This window comes from Stomoxys calcitrans, chromosome 3, assembly GCF_963082655.1.
Source record: "Stomoxys calcitrans chromosome 3, idStoCalc2.1, whole genome shotgun sequence".
Lineage (NCBI taxonomy): Eukaryota > Metazoa > Arthropoda > Insecta > Diptera > Muscidae > Stomoxys > Stomoxys calcitrans.
The window spans coordinates 151,393,572-151,408,865 of NC_081554.1; the positions used below are offsets into that span (position 1 = coordinate 151,393,572).

A 15,294-nucleotide genomic window follows, 5' to 3' on the forward strand; every position below is an offset into this window, starting at 1 on the left:
CTGCCAAATTTCGAGAGAATAGGTTAACAAATGGCCATTTTATTGCATTATTACTGCAAGGCGGACGAACATATATATGGGAGCTATATCCAAATCTGCACCGATTTTTTTCTAATTTCAATAGGCTTCGTCTCTAGAGGCCGAAGACATGGCTGTACCAAATTCTAAGATGATCGGATGAAAACTGCGACCTGTACTTTGTTCCAAAATTAACATGGACACACAGACAGACAGACGGACGGACATCGATCGAATCAGAAAGTGATTCTGAGTCGGTCGGTATACTTATCAATGGCTATATCTCTCTTCCTTCTGAGTGTTACAAACAAATGCACTATAGTATAAGATCCTGTACCACAGAAGTGGTGTAGGGTAGTAAGTCGCGAGTGCGCGAAAATAAACTGGAATTGCTGCGAGGCGTCGTTTTTGATTTTGGAAATCTCTCCCTTCATCCGAACTAAGCGTACAAGCTTTTAAGAGATGTGTATAAGGAGAAACTGCTCTTAAGAAATCTTCCTATAGTCCGGTTGCGCGAACAAGGTCAAGTAGTGGTTGTAGGGGAAATTTCGCTGCTTTTCGCTGAAGAATCCCCTACGATACGAGCTATCAATCAAGCTCCATGGCAAGTTGTAGAAAAACTATAAGAGTTACTCTTTCTACGTCCAGCTGTGTGAACAAACTCAAAGGAGGTGGTTGGAAAAGCAACAAGCCAATCGTTTGAAATTAAACAAGATAATCATAATGTTTACATTGACGTATGTTGCTCAATGTTTTGGGAAAAGTCTTTAAGTCTGATTTTATATGTAAAAGCGTTGCTGATTCCCTGTAAATTAATTGGCAGAGTATTCCAAAGACGGAATGTATCAAAAAAAAAAATTGCCACTCGGATACTAGACTTCGCCGTCTCCATGGTATTACTTTGTTCCTCTTATTGGATCTCGCGAACCTGATTCGTCGTATACATATCTGGGTTTCTGTCTGAAGATAATCTGGCGTAGAAATTGAAGTACTCTCATATTGAGAAGTGTGTCGAAGCCGAATCCATAAAGTGAGTTGGAAAAGGCTATACATGTTGTATCCTCCTCATACTTTCTTTAGTTTAATTGGCTATGACAGAACATTTTTTCCACTAGCCGAACGCAGAATAGCGTTTTCAGCGCCACGATCTTCTGCGGTCCTTCTATAATCTATGACACCAAGTCTGAGGTGTCTCCCATCGGGCTTTTGATCGTTCCGGTTTGCGTGTATCAGCGTATATCAGCGTGTTTGCCTTCAAAAGACTTCTTTGCTGGAGCTTCTTCATCCATTCTGGCAACATGGCCTAGCCAACGCAGCCGTTGTATTTTGATGCGTTTAACTATGCTATCGTCATCATACAGCTCGTCGCCTATATTTTCCTTTAACTCAAACTGGTCCATATATTTTACGAAGAATTTTTCTCTCAAACACTCCAAGCACTGCCTCATCTACTTTCACAAGTACCCATGCTTCAGAATCATATAACAGCACCTGTAGAATCAGTGTCTTGTAAAGTGTCGAGAGGTGGCCTTGTTTCTAAACTGCTTACTTAGTCCAAAGTAGTATCTGTTTGCCAGTATTATTCTTCGCTTTATCTCAAAACTGGTGTCATTCGTTTCGGTTACGGTGGTGAAGTTACTGATTATCTCAATGTTGTGGCTCCCAACTTTCTCCATTTTCTTTATCTGCTCGGATCCTACTCATACTATTTTATGCGAAATTTAGCTTGCGCCGACTCTGCGAGTCGCAGTGAGCAATGAGCTCAGAACCATAGATCAGGCCTGGTGCTAAAAATGTCTTCGCCAGGATATAACGTATGTTATGTAGTGTGAACGAGTGAATTAGCCATAATACCCGCAGTTTCGCGCATGTCCGTCCAACAAAAGTATTGATGTGGTCAGACACTTCGATTTCTGAGGATTCAAATGAAGACTATTTGCCTTGGCCCACTCACAAACACGGAAAAGATCATCATTAAGATTCCGAATACACTGATCAATGTCATCCATAACTCCATTATGGTTTTGTATTGTGAACTGCTGTATTCGTTATGCTATAAATAAAATAAAAATTGCTTATGTGAGTTGTTGTTTTCGCACATTTAAGTACCTACTTTTGAGATGGACATTTTACTATCGCGTATATATATTTCCAAACAATATATGTGAATTAGAAATTCTTTTCGTGTTGTCTTGTACCTAGCAGTCATGTGTCTGTTTCTCTTATGATTTTTGGCATTGGGCATACCAGCATTTTTTTCCTTAGGTGATTGTCACTTTCCAAATTTACCACCCGCGCTCCACCGCGCTGCTCAATATACTGACTCTTTGCTCAGTCAAAACAAAAAAGGAAAAAATGTTGTTTGTGATAATGTGTCTTTACCAGGAACGAACACACAATTGCAATTATGTGCAAGCCCATGGCCTTGCTTGGGATTATTTTCTTGTGTATGTACACAGAAGTGTGCTATATTGGGTGTGTTTTGCCCATTAATGGTCTATATGCTCAAAAACTCACTCATTCTCTCTGGTAGGAAATATACAAGAGAATAAATATTGGTCCAGCAAACGAAATACTTTGCGGCTAACGAAATACTTTTGCAATCAAACAGTTTTTGGTGTAAGAACAGAAAAAGATCCCTCTAATGGGTTTACAATAAACAAAGTTAGTTACGTTTAAAAATGCTATGTTTATGGCTAACATTTTATAAGTTGAAGAGAAACGTTACGCGGTTACAATAAAAGAAAAACTTCGTCATAAAAGTATTTTGTTTGTCCTAAAAACATTCCAAAAGTTTTATTTTTTTGCGTGCTTATGGCTGCTCAGGTGAATTTCATATCATCTGCATACAAATGTACTCGGTTGTAGACTAACTGAAGAGGAAGTTCGTTAGCATACATATAGAAAAGGAGTAGAACGACGACAGACCCTTGGGGGATACCCTTGCTAACAACCAGTGATCTGAAAACCGTGGACCCCGTATGTTCCGATTCGTGAGGTATAACATTATGCGGCTTATAGATGTAGTAGAAAAATTTAAAAATCGACGAAGTGATCAGCGGTGTCGAAGGCCTTGAGTGGTCAAGTAGAACCAGAAAGCAGACATTATTGTCATTAATGTCGTTCCGAGACCTCTATCAAGATGGAGATACAACTGTGGTCAGAGCGAAAACCTATTGCATATCAGTTAACAACGATTCCTGTGAGAGATATTCAGATTTGAGTTCACGCATGATTTTTACAAAAACCCTGGAAAAGTAGCATAAAATTGCTATAGGTCGAAACTCCATATTGGGTTTAGGCACAGGCACAATCTTAGCATGTTTCCAAGAGGTAGAAATTGTGCTCGAGCTCAGCATCGTATTGAAAATTTAGGTAAAATGTGGTAATAAGAACGGAAATAGAATACGTTTAAACCTGGGATCAATCCCAAACGTTCCAACTGTGTTGGACTTATCCTATGTAGAACATCTTAACACTTCCGCATAGGTAACACATTCGAACTCAAAGTTACCGTCATCATGCAAGCCACCCACCACTCTTTCCTCATACCCATAAAATTAGGTATCTGCATGCAGCGCTGGTATATTAATGAGTGTGTTGTTGGGCTCGTCGCATCTCCAACAGAGCAACCAGAGGTTCTAGACTTCCCATCTTCTATAGCATTAATAACCTTGCATTTGGTCTTGGAATCAATGGCCAAACTGAATCGGTTATTTTAGTATTCAGTGTATCATTCTGACTATTCGCATACCTCCTTACAGCACAAAATTCCTCATAGAGATCTGGTGTTTTATAGCGCTTCCACCTGAATTATGCTGTATCCCTACCATTTATACACCTTTTAATCGCAGAGTTCGTACTAGAAGTGGTCTGATGGAAATTATGATCCAAAAATTAACAACGCATTTTGCGACACTCTATTTTGCCAAAAGTTATTTTATTTTCCTTTTGTATTCTAAAAAGAAACTAAAACAAGTAAAAGCGTGCTAAGTTCGGCCGGGCCGAATCTTATATACCCTCCACCATGGATCGCATTTTTCGAGTTCTTTTCCCGGCATCTCTTCTTAGGCAAAAATGATATAAGAAAAGAATTGCTCTGCTATTAAAACGATATCAAGATATGGTCCGGTTCGGACCACAATTAAATTATATGTTGGAGACCTGTGTAAAATTTCAGCCAATTCGTATAAGAATTGCGCCCATTGGGGCTCACGAAGTAAAATAGAGAGAACGATTTATATGGGATCTGTATCGGGCTATAGACCGATTCAGACCATAATAAACACGTTTGTTGATGATCATGAGAGAATCCGTCGTACAAAATTTCGGGCAATTCGGATAATAAATGCGACTTCTAGGGGTCAAGAAGTCAAGATCCCAGATCGGTTTATATGACAGCTATATCAGGTTATGAACCGATTTGAACCTTATTTGACACAGTAGTTTAAAGTAAGAATAAAATATGTTAGCAAAATTTTAGCCAAATTGGATAGGAATTGCGCCCTCTAGAAGCTCAGGAAGTCAAATCCCCAGATCTGTTTATATGGCAGCTATATCAGGTTATGGACCGATTTCAACCATAGTTGGCACAGTTGTTGGATATCATAACGAAATACTTCGTGCAAAAATTTATTCTGATCGGACAAGAATTGTGCCCTCTAGAGGCTCAAGAAGTCAAGACCCAAGATCGGTTTATATGGCAGCTATATCAGGTTATGGACCGATTTGATCCATACTTGGCACAGTTGTTGGATATAACAACGAAACACGTCGTGCAAAATTTCATTTCAATCGGATAAGAATTGCGCACTCTAGAGGCTCAAGAAGTCAAGACCCAAGATCGGTTTATATGGCAGCTATATCAGGTTATGGACCGATTTGAACCATACTTGGTACAGTTGTTGGATATCATAACAGAACACGTTGTGCAAAATTTCACTCTGATCGGATAAGAATTGCGCACGCTAGAGGCTCAAGAAGTCAAGACCCAAGATCGGTTAATATGGCAGCTATATCAGGTTATAAACCGATTTGAACTATACTTGGCACAGTTGTTGGATATCATAGCAAAACACGTAGTGCAAAATTTCATTCCAATCGGATAAGAATTGCGCACTCTAGAGGCTCAAGAAGTCAAGACCCAAGATCGGTTTATATGGCAGCTATATCAAAACATGGACCGATATGGCCCATTTACAATACCAACCGACCTACACTAATAAGAAGTAATTGTGCAAAATTTCAAGCGGCTAGCTTTACTCCTTCGGAAGTTAGCGTGCTTTCGACAGACAGACGGACGGACGGACGGACGGACGGACGGACGGACAGACGGACGGACATGGCTAGATCGACATAAAATGTCGCGACGATTAAGAATATATATACTTTATGGGGTCTCAGACGAATATTTCGAGTAGTTACAAACAGAATGACGAAATTAGTATACCCCCCATCTTATGGTGGAGGGTATAAAAACAAAACCGATTGGTCTAATTTGGACTTAATTCAAAAAACTGAATTTTTATACCCTCCACCATAAGATGGGGGGTATACTAATTTCGTCATTCTGTTTGTAACTACTCGAAATATTCGTCTGAGACCCCATAAAGTATATATATTCTTGATCGTCGTGACATTTTATGTCGATCTAGCCATGTCCGTCCGTCTGTCCGTCCGTCCGTCCGTCTGTCCGTCCGTCCGTCCGTCCGTCCGTCTGTCCGTCCGTCCGTCCGTCCGTCTGTCTGTCGAAAGCACGCTAACTTCCGAAGGAGTATAGCTAGCCGCTTGAAATTTTGCACAAATACTTCTTATTAGTGTAGGTCGGTTGGTATTGTAAATGGGCCATATCGGTCCATGTTTTGATATAGCTGCCATATAAACCGATCTTGGGTCTTGACTTCTTGAGCCTCTAGAGTGCGCAATTCTTATCCGATTTGAACGAAATTTTGCACGACGTGTTTTGTTATGATATCCAACAACTGTGCCAAATATGGTTTAAATCGGTTTATAACCTGATATAGCTGCCATATAAACCGATCTTGGGTCTTGACTTCTTGAGCCTCTAGAGGGCGCAATTCTTATCCGAATGGAATAAAATTTCGCACGACGTGTTTTGTTATGATACCCAACAACTGTGTCAAATAAGGTTCAAATCGGTCAATAACCTGATATAGCTGCCATATAAACCGATCTTGGGTCTTGACTTCTTGAGCCTCTAGAGTGCGCAATTCTCTTCCGATTGGAATGAATTTTTGCACGACGTGTTTTGTTATGATACCCAACAACTGTGCCAAGTATGGTTTAAATCGGTCCATAACCTGATATAGCTGCCATATAAACCGATCTTGGGTCTTGACTTTTTAAGCCTCTAGAGGGCGCAATTCCTATCCGATTTGAATGAATTTTTGCACGAAGTATTTCGTTATGATATCCAACAACTGTGCCAAGTATGGTTGAAATCGGTCCATAACCTGATATAGCTGTCATATAAACAGATCTGGGGATTTGACTTCTTGAGCTTCTAGAGGGCGCAATTCCTATCCGATTTGGCTGAAATTTTGCGTGACGTATTTTATTTTTACTTTCAACAACTGTGTCAAATAAGGTTCAAATCAGTTCATAACCTGATATAGCTGCCATATAAACCGATCTGGGATCTTGACTTCTTGACCCCTATAAGTCGCAATTATTATCCGATATGCCTGAAATTTTGTACGACGGATTCTCTCATGACCATCAACAAACGTGTTTATTATGGTCTGAATCGGCCTATAGCCCGATACAGATCCCATAAAAATCGTTCTCTCTATTTTACTTCGTGAGCCCCAATGGGCGCAATTCTTATACGAATTGGCTGAAATTTTACACAGGTCTCCAACATATAATTTAATTGTTTTCCGAACCGGACCATATCTTGATATCATTTTAATAGCAGAGCAACTCTTTTCTTATATCCTTTTTTGCCTAAGAAGAGATGCCGGGAAAAGAACTCGACAAATGCGATCCATGGTGGAGGGTATATAAGATTCGGCCCGGCCGAACTTAGCACGCTTTTACTTGTCTTCTTATGTATCTTCTCAAAAAATGTATAAAGACAAATTTCCTAAAATATTTTAAAAGCCAACGTTTTAATAAAATTTTTTTAAAGTCTAAATTGTAATGTAATTTTTTTTAAGGTAACATTTTTGGCATCGTTTTAGACAAACATACAAAAAAAAAAAAAAAACTTTTGACGATGGCGGTACAACTACTGCAGATTTAAGTATTTAGTGTTGTAATTTTCTTAATAAAACTACCCATGAATATGAATTTTACAAAAAAGAAGATTTTGCGAATAATAATTTCCTTAAGTGTTACGTGCTAAAAACTTTAATGAAATCTTGGCTATGTCATTGATGAGAGCTATATGCAAAGCTGAACCCATTTGCATAGCTACGGTCATCGACTTAGAATGTCAAGAGAAATGCAGATCAATATTACCCTCCTATAGTAGTAGGTATAAAAAGTGTTTTCATGCATGCTGAAGTTCAACAATTGAGATGGTCTTTTGAACCCCTTTTTCGACAGCTAAGCCTATGTCACAAGAATCTGGTCACAAATTTCCCCCCTTCTCTCATGAATTATACATTGAAAAGTTGTTGCTGATGTCTTTCGGTTCAAGTTAAAAGCATTTTTTTTTTTTGTGGAAATTCCCCATACTAAGACTTCTTTGTATAAGGTTTCTTGAACTTTTTCTCATTTCTCATCTTATTGCTAATTCTAGCCAATCATTTCCAATAGACAATCACTCTCTATTCCTAGCTTATTTTCAATTCCCAATTGGGTTTTTGTTCAATTCCTTATTAGATTGAGTATTGAATGCGAATACAGCAGGACCACATAGGAACTTTTGTATTCCTTTCCAAGTTTCCTTACCTTGTGCTAAGTGGCATTATGGTCTTTGTCTTTTTCCTAGCTTGTTGCTGCAAAACATAGATGTTTCATGTTGATAAGACCTGACACTTTTGTGGCCATAAATAACTACTTAAACATGCACCCTCGAGGATAAAAGCAAACAATTTATTTTTTTTTTGCCAATGCCAAGGAAAGAAATCGTTGTGTTTTTTGCTTCTCTGAAAAACCTTAGTGCAGCATTGTCTATGGCAATAAAATTGCTGGAGTGAGAGAAAACAAGGAGTAAATCCACTTAACAATGACCATCAGCATTTTGCCAAGCCAAGGGAGTAGTTAAGGTTTTCTTTTTTTTGTGTATTGCAATGGCACCAATCAATACAGACACCAGCAAAGGCTGCAACATCGTCAGCAGCGGCAGTAAAAAGTCAGAAATCTTTAACAATATCGCAATCTAAGACTAACAAGATGTACAATGTCTTTGTTGTGGCTAGCTATAAACGTTTTGTGGTACCCCTATGTCATGGCTAGATGATGGCTGGACATGAACAGTAGATGGGGCTGAAGAGGTTTTATTTTTTTGTGGATTCTTTGGTTTCCCATCGCATTAGAGAACAATGGTTGGACCATGACCATCAAGACACCACAAACAAGTCTCCTTTAAAGCCAAGAGAGGAATACACAAATATTTTATGGAACTATTTTTTTTTCTATTGTGGTTAGCTAGTGGAATTTAATGACCATGACTAAATATATGGTTTTTGTAAATAAGTTGGGATTTAATGATTACAGCCCAGTTAGGAGAAAGAAATGGTTTTCGATAATTTTTTATCTATTTGATATATATTTTCTCAAAATTTGATGCATTGTAATTAATAAATAAATACATCTTTTAATTTCAGATTTTATCTTCTTGCGTATAGGTAAAGGTAAGAATACGTTGCTTTTTTTTCAAGTTCCTCTCTTAAGTCTTTTGATTTTCCACATGCTAAAAAAAATTAAGTGGTAAAAATTTTTGGTAGATATGGTGGATAACAGTTTTAATGATTGGAACACTGTTTAAGAGGAGTGAGACAGATGAAAATTTGAAAATCGAGTGAATAATTCAAAAATTATTTATTTAGTTTTTATTGTAGTTATATACCTCAAGTCTTGATATGATTCTTTAAATTTGCATATCTGACTAACTTGGAAAGGCATTAACAAATCGATACGGCTCAATTGCTATGTACAAATCCAATAAGGCTTGTCTTAAGATGACTTTCCTACATATTCATAGGGTTTTAATGCTCCATAATATGAAATCGAAAATTCAATCCCCATAAAAAAGTTAAAAAAAACATTTGCATGAACTTTTAGCAACATTTGTACATGATTAACCTGATGTTTAGTTAAAAGCTTTATCTTGTCGATGTTTGCTCAAAACATTTTCAATACATGTTTCACTTCGCAAAACATTTTTCAACACAAGTAAATTACACAACTGTAGGTGAAGTACATAAAATATTATGCAAAGAACCTAAGAGAAAAGCTTGGGACAGGGACATGCATAAGTGAAAGACTATTAAAAGCGTGCTAAGTTCGTCCGGGCCGAATATTGGGAACCCGCCATCATGGATTCTGCTAAAAATTTATACAAAATCAGTAAGGAAGGGCAAAAGTCGGGCGGTGTCACCTGTATAATACCCTACACCTACCCTAAAAGTACAATGTGGGAGCTTTATCCAAATCTGAACCAATTTTGATGGACTTCGGCGAATGTTTTCAGATGCATTATTAAACAATCCGTATCAAATTTCGAGCAAATATGTTCATATGGAGGCCACCATATCGCAGAGCACGTCCGCCTATGATGCTGAACGCCTAGGTTAGAATCCAGGAGAAAAATATTGCAAATTTGTTAACTGATTCTCTTGTAATTTGGCAGGAGCGATTTTTCTTATGACTCTAGATACTAAAGGGTGATTTTTTTGAGGTTAGGATTTTCATGCATTAGTATTTGACAGATCACGTGGGATTTCAGACATGGTGTCAAAGAGAAAGATGCTCAGTATGCTTTGACATTTCATCATGAATAGACTTACTAACGAGCAACGCTTGCAAATCATTGAATTTTATTACCAAAATCAGTGTTCGGTTCGAAATGTGTTCATTCACCGTAACGTTGCGTCCAACAGCATCTTTGAAAAAATACGGTCCAATGATTCCACCAGCGTACAAACCACACCAAACAGTGCATTTTTCGGGATGCATGGGCAGTTCTTGAACGGTTGCTCTTCACTCCAAATGCGGCAATTTTGCTTATTTACGTAGCCATTCAACCAGAAATGAGCCTCATCGCTGAACGGTGAATGAACACATTTCGAACCGAACACTGATTTTGGTAATAAAATTCAATGATTTGCAAGCGTTGCTCGTTAGTAAGTCTATTCATGATGAAATGTCAAAGCATACTGAGCATCTTTCTCTTTGACACCATGTCTGAAATCCCACGTGATCTGTCAAATACTAATGCATGAAAATCCTAACCTCAAAAAAATCACCCTTTACTATTGAGTTTCATAGAAATCGGCCCAGATTTAGATATAGCTGTCATATACGCATATCGCCCGATTTTAATTTCTATGGTCACTGCAAGTGCATTTATTGACCAATTTTGACACAAATTTTGCACAATGCTTATCTCGACGACTACCACAATACCGATTCCGATATTGCTCCCATATATATGTTCGTTAGATTTAGGGTAATTTGCAATAATGTTCTCATTAATCAAACGTAGTTATTACAGTTTGAACATGCAAATTTTGCCTATAAACATTCCAATAAGGAACAGAGGCAAACTTCTTACGTATCAATGAGTTCTGTCCGTTTCAATTATAAGCTCACTGATTACCACCTGCTGTTTATATCCGAGTCTGAACGGCGTGTAGCAGGCGACATCTCTTTGGGGAGAAGTTTTTACCTGGCTATCATACCAAATGGTACAGTACTTCACAAATGTCGACTGCATTGGAAGGGGATAACCACCGCTGAAATTTTTTATGCCCACCATCGAAGGATTGATGCCATTCCGTTTGCAACACATCGTAATGTCCATTTCCGATTCTATAAAGAATATGTTGAAAACACGATACAGTCTTTAAAAAGAGAGATATTGAGCTGAAACTTTTTACAGAGTCATTTTTTGTCCATAAGCAGGGACAACAAGTAAAAAGGCGTTGGATACCCACCACCTCGGGTATATATGTAAAACATCTTTCGTCAAAATCCGGTGAAAAATTAATACCTTACGCCCCATAGCAGCTATATCGAAATATGTTCCGATTTGGACCAAATACTTATAAGTACAAGTCATTTTTCAATTGCGTATAACAAAATATTGGTCTCTTAAGTAGCTATATCTGAAATTAAACCGATTTGAATCTTGTACTAAACGGATGTCGAAATGATTAGCATAAGTCACCGTGTAAAATTTAAGTGAAATCAGATTATAAATGCTACTTTATGGGACCAAGACTATAAATCGGGATATCGGGATATCGGTCTATATGGCAGATCTGGACGGATCTGGATCAAATTTAAAAAGGATATTGAAGGGCCTAACACAACCCACCGTCCCAAATTTGAGCGACATCGGAAAATAAATGCGTCTTTTATCGCCCCAAAACCTAAAACCTAGATATCGGTCTATATGGCAGCTATATCCAAATCTCCACCGATCTGTGCGATATTGCAGAAGTATGTCAAGGGGCTTAACATAACTCACTGTTCCAAATTTCGGCGACAACAGACAATAAATGAGCATTTTATGGGCCCAAAACCATAAATCAAGAAATCGGTCTATTTGGCAGCTATATCTAAATCTGAACCGATCTGTTGAAAATTCATTTTCAATGCCTCCTCATCGGACTATATCTTGATATAGGGCCCATATAGACCGATCCGCTGATTTCGGGTCTTTGGCCCATAAAAGCCACATTTATTGGCCGATGTCGCCGAAATTTGGGACAGTGAGTTGTGTTAAGCCTCTCCACATCTTTCAGCAATTTGGCTCAGATCGGTCAAGAGTTGGATATAGCTGCCATATGGACCGATCTCTCGATTTAAGGTTTAAGTCCATTAAAGACGCCTTTATTGTCCTATTTCGCTGAAATTTGGGACAGTGACTTATGTTAGGCTTTTCGATATCCATGTCGTATATGGTTCAGATCGGTCTATATTTCAGTCCGTACTGAATTTGGTCCAAATCGGATCATATTTCGATATAGCTGCTATGGGGGCATAAATTATGCATTTTTCACCGGATTCTGACGAAAGGTGTTTACATTTATACTAGAAGTGGTGGATATCTAAAGTTCGGCCCGGCCGAACTTAACGCCTTTTAACTTGTTTTTAGATGATCTCGCAAGGATTCGAGTCGGTCACTGTAACCTCTGGGCTACAGTGGCCTCCATTGGGGCATATAAATCGATCATTTATTAAACGGTCTCGCTGAAATTTGGCTCAATGAGCTGTGTTGGACCCTTCTATATTCATGTTCAATATGATGAAGATCTGATAATGTTTTAACATAGCTGCTATATATACCGATCCCTCAAACGCATTTATCACCTGATATTTTTGAAATTCTACACAGTAAGCTGTGTTAAGCCATTCTACATTTGTGCCTGATATGGGCCAGATCAGTTGATATGTTGTCAAAGCTCCAGTATATACCGATCTCCCTATTAAGGGTCTAGGGACCAAAAAATGTGTATTCAAAAGCACTTCACATACTTTGCGAATATGGTAAAGATCGGAATATACTTGGATATGGCTAAAACATAGGCCAAAATCCTAATTTACGGGCTTATTGTGAATTGTGTTAGACCCCCGTCCGTGCCGATGTTTGTCCAAATTGCACCATATTTGGTGCATTTTTTACCGGACATTGGCGAAATGTGTTTAATGTTTATATCTGAGTTGGTGGGTACGCAAAGTTCGGCCCGGCCGAACTTAATGCCTAGTGCCGTTACAAATTACAACAAGTAAAAGCTTACTAAATTCAGCTGGCAAAAACTTGAATCAGGAAGCGATTTTAAGCCTAGTCGTCGTCTCATTGTCTGTTCGTCTGTCCGTCTGTCTGTGCGTCTGTCAGTGCGTCTGTCTGTCCGTCTGTCTGTCCGTCTGTCTGTCCGTCTGTCTGTCCGTCTGTCTGTCCGTCTGTCTGTCCGTCTGTCTGTCCGTCTGTCTGTCCGTCTGTCTGTCCGTCTGTCTGTCCGTCTGTCTGTCCGTCTGTCTGTCCGTCTGTCTGTCCGTTTGTCTGTCCGTCTGTTGTCCGTCTGTCTGTCCGTCTGTCTGTCCGTCTGTCTGTTAAGTACGGCCGGGCCGAACTTTGGATACCCACCACCTCGGGTATATATGTATACCACTTTTTGTCACAATCCGGGGAAAATTGGATAACTTATGCACCCAAATTCGGCACGGATATTGGGTGGTCTAATAAATATAAGTTACTGTTCAATTTTGTAGAACAAACTATTGGTCTTTTTGGCAGCTATAACCAAATATACACCGATCGGAACCATATAGGATACGGATGTCGAAAAGCCTAACATAAGTCGCTGCGTCAAATTTGAACGAAATTGAATAATAAATGCGCTTTTTATAGGGCCAAGACTTTAAATCGACTTCAAATTTTTGAAGGCTTTAGAGTGTTACAACAGACGGACGGAAAGACACACGGACACTGTTAAATCGTTTAAATTTTACGACGATCCGAAATATATATTTTTATTTATTTTTTTTTATAGGGTCCGAAGTGGGTTTTTAGATGTGTTTCAAACGGAGTGACTAAATGAATATACCCCCTATTCTATGGTGGTGGGTATAAAAATTCAACATTTAAGTACGCTTCCATTTGTAAGGTTATTTTGTGTCTTTAACTACGGTTCACTGTTATCTTGTCCCAAGGTAAATTTCCAAACTTTCAACGACATTTTGACCTTGACTTTGAATTTTTATACCCTCCACCATAGGGTGGGGGTATACTAATTTTGTCATTCTGTTAGTAACTCCTCGAAATATTCCTCTGAGAACCCATAAAATATATATATTCTTGATCGTCATGTCATTTTAAGTCGATCAAGCCATGTGCGTCCGTCTGTCCGTCAATCCATCCGTCTGTCTGTCGAAAGCACGCTAACTTTCGAAGGAGTAAAGCTAGCCACTTGAAATTTTGCATGAAAACTTCTTATTAGTGTCGGTCGATTGGAATTGTAAATGGGCCATTTCGGTCCTTGTTTTGATATATTGGGTTGCCTAAAAAGTAATTGCGGATTTTTTAAAAGAAAGTAAATGCATTTTTAATAAAACTTAGAATGAATTTTAATCAAATATATAATTGCCATTTTGTTCGATAACCCTTTGCCATCTTCCTGACAAATTTAGTATTCCACGCTCATAGAACTTTTGGCCTTTATCTGCATAAAACTGAACCAAGTGCGATTTTATAGTCTCATCATAGCCAAAAATTTTACCATTTAAGGAGTTCTGCAAAGATCGAAATAAATGGTAGTCTGATGATGCAAGGTCAGGGATATATGGTAAATGCATCAAAAGTTCCCAGCCAAGCTCACTCAGTTTTTGGCGAGTGACCAAAGATGTGTGCGGTCTAGCGTTGTCCTGGTGGAATATGACACCTTTACGATTGACCAATTCTGGTCGCTTCTCCTTGATGGCTGTATTCAATTTGCCCAATTGTTGACAGTAAACATCCGAATTAATCGTTTCGTTCCTTGGAAGTAGCTCAAAATATACCACACCCTTCCAATCCATGCTTGGACCATGATCGTTTTCGACTAACGTTGTTGTAAACAAACCATTTTTCATCTCCAGTTATGATTCGTTTTAAAAACGGATCGAATTCATTGCGTTTAAGGTGCATATCACAAGCGTTGATTTGGTTTGTTGAATTTCTTTCAATACATGTGGTATCCATATTAGAATTGACGCCAAACAAACGAATGTAAACAAAATTTCGCGCACCTTTTTTCTAAAGCAAGCTAAAAGTAACAACTGATAACTGACAGAAGAAAGAATGCAATTACAGAGTCACAAGCCGTTGAAAAAATTTGTCAACGCCGACTATATTACTACTATATTACCGACAATTACCTCTTGGGCAACCCAATAGCTGTCCCTTAAACCGATCTTGGATCTTGAGTTCTTGAGTCACTAGAGAGCGCAATTATTATCCAATTTGGCTAAAATCTAGCATGAGGTGTTTTGTTATGATTTCCAACTGTGGTAAATATGCTTTTAATTGGTCTATAACCTGACCAACCTAACCTAAACTAGCAGCCATATAAACCAATCTGGGATCTTGACTTCTTGAGCATG

General features: G+C 38.5%; 1 protein-coding gene across 5 annotated transcripts in view; it reads left to right on the forward strand.

Annotated features, from left to right (window-relative positions):
• LOC106092677 (serine-rich adhesin for platelets) overlaps nt 1–15,294 on the forward strand; it is a 250,128-nt gene that overhangs the window by 79,333 nt on the left and 155,501 nt on the right. For all 5 annotated transcript variants that reach the window (XM_059364548.1, XM_059364550.1, XM_059364551.1 and 2 more), the window contains exon 2: nt 8,814–8,840. The gene's annotated coding sequence lies outside the window, so the exon portion shown is untranslated. The remainder of the gene's footprint in view (nt 1–8,813; nt 8,841–15,294) is intronic.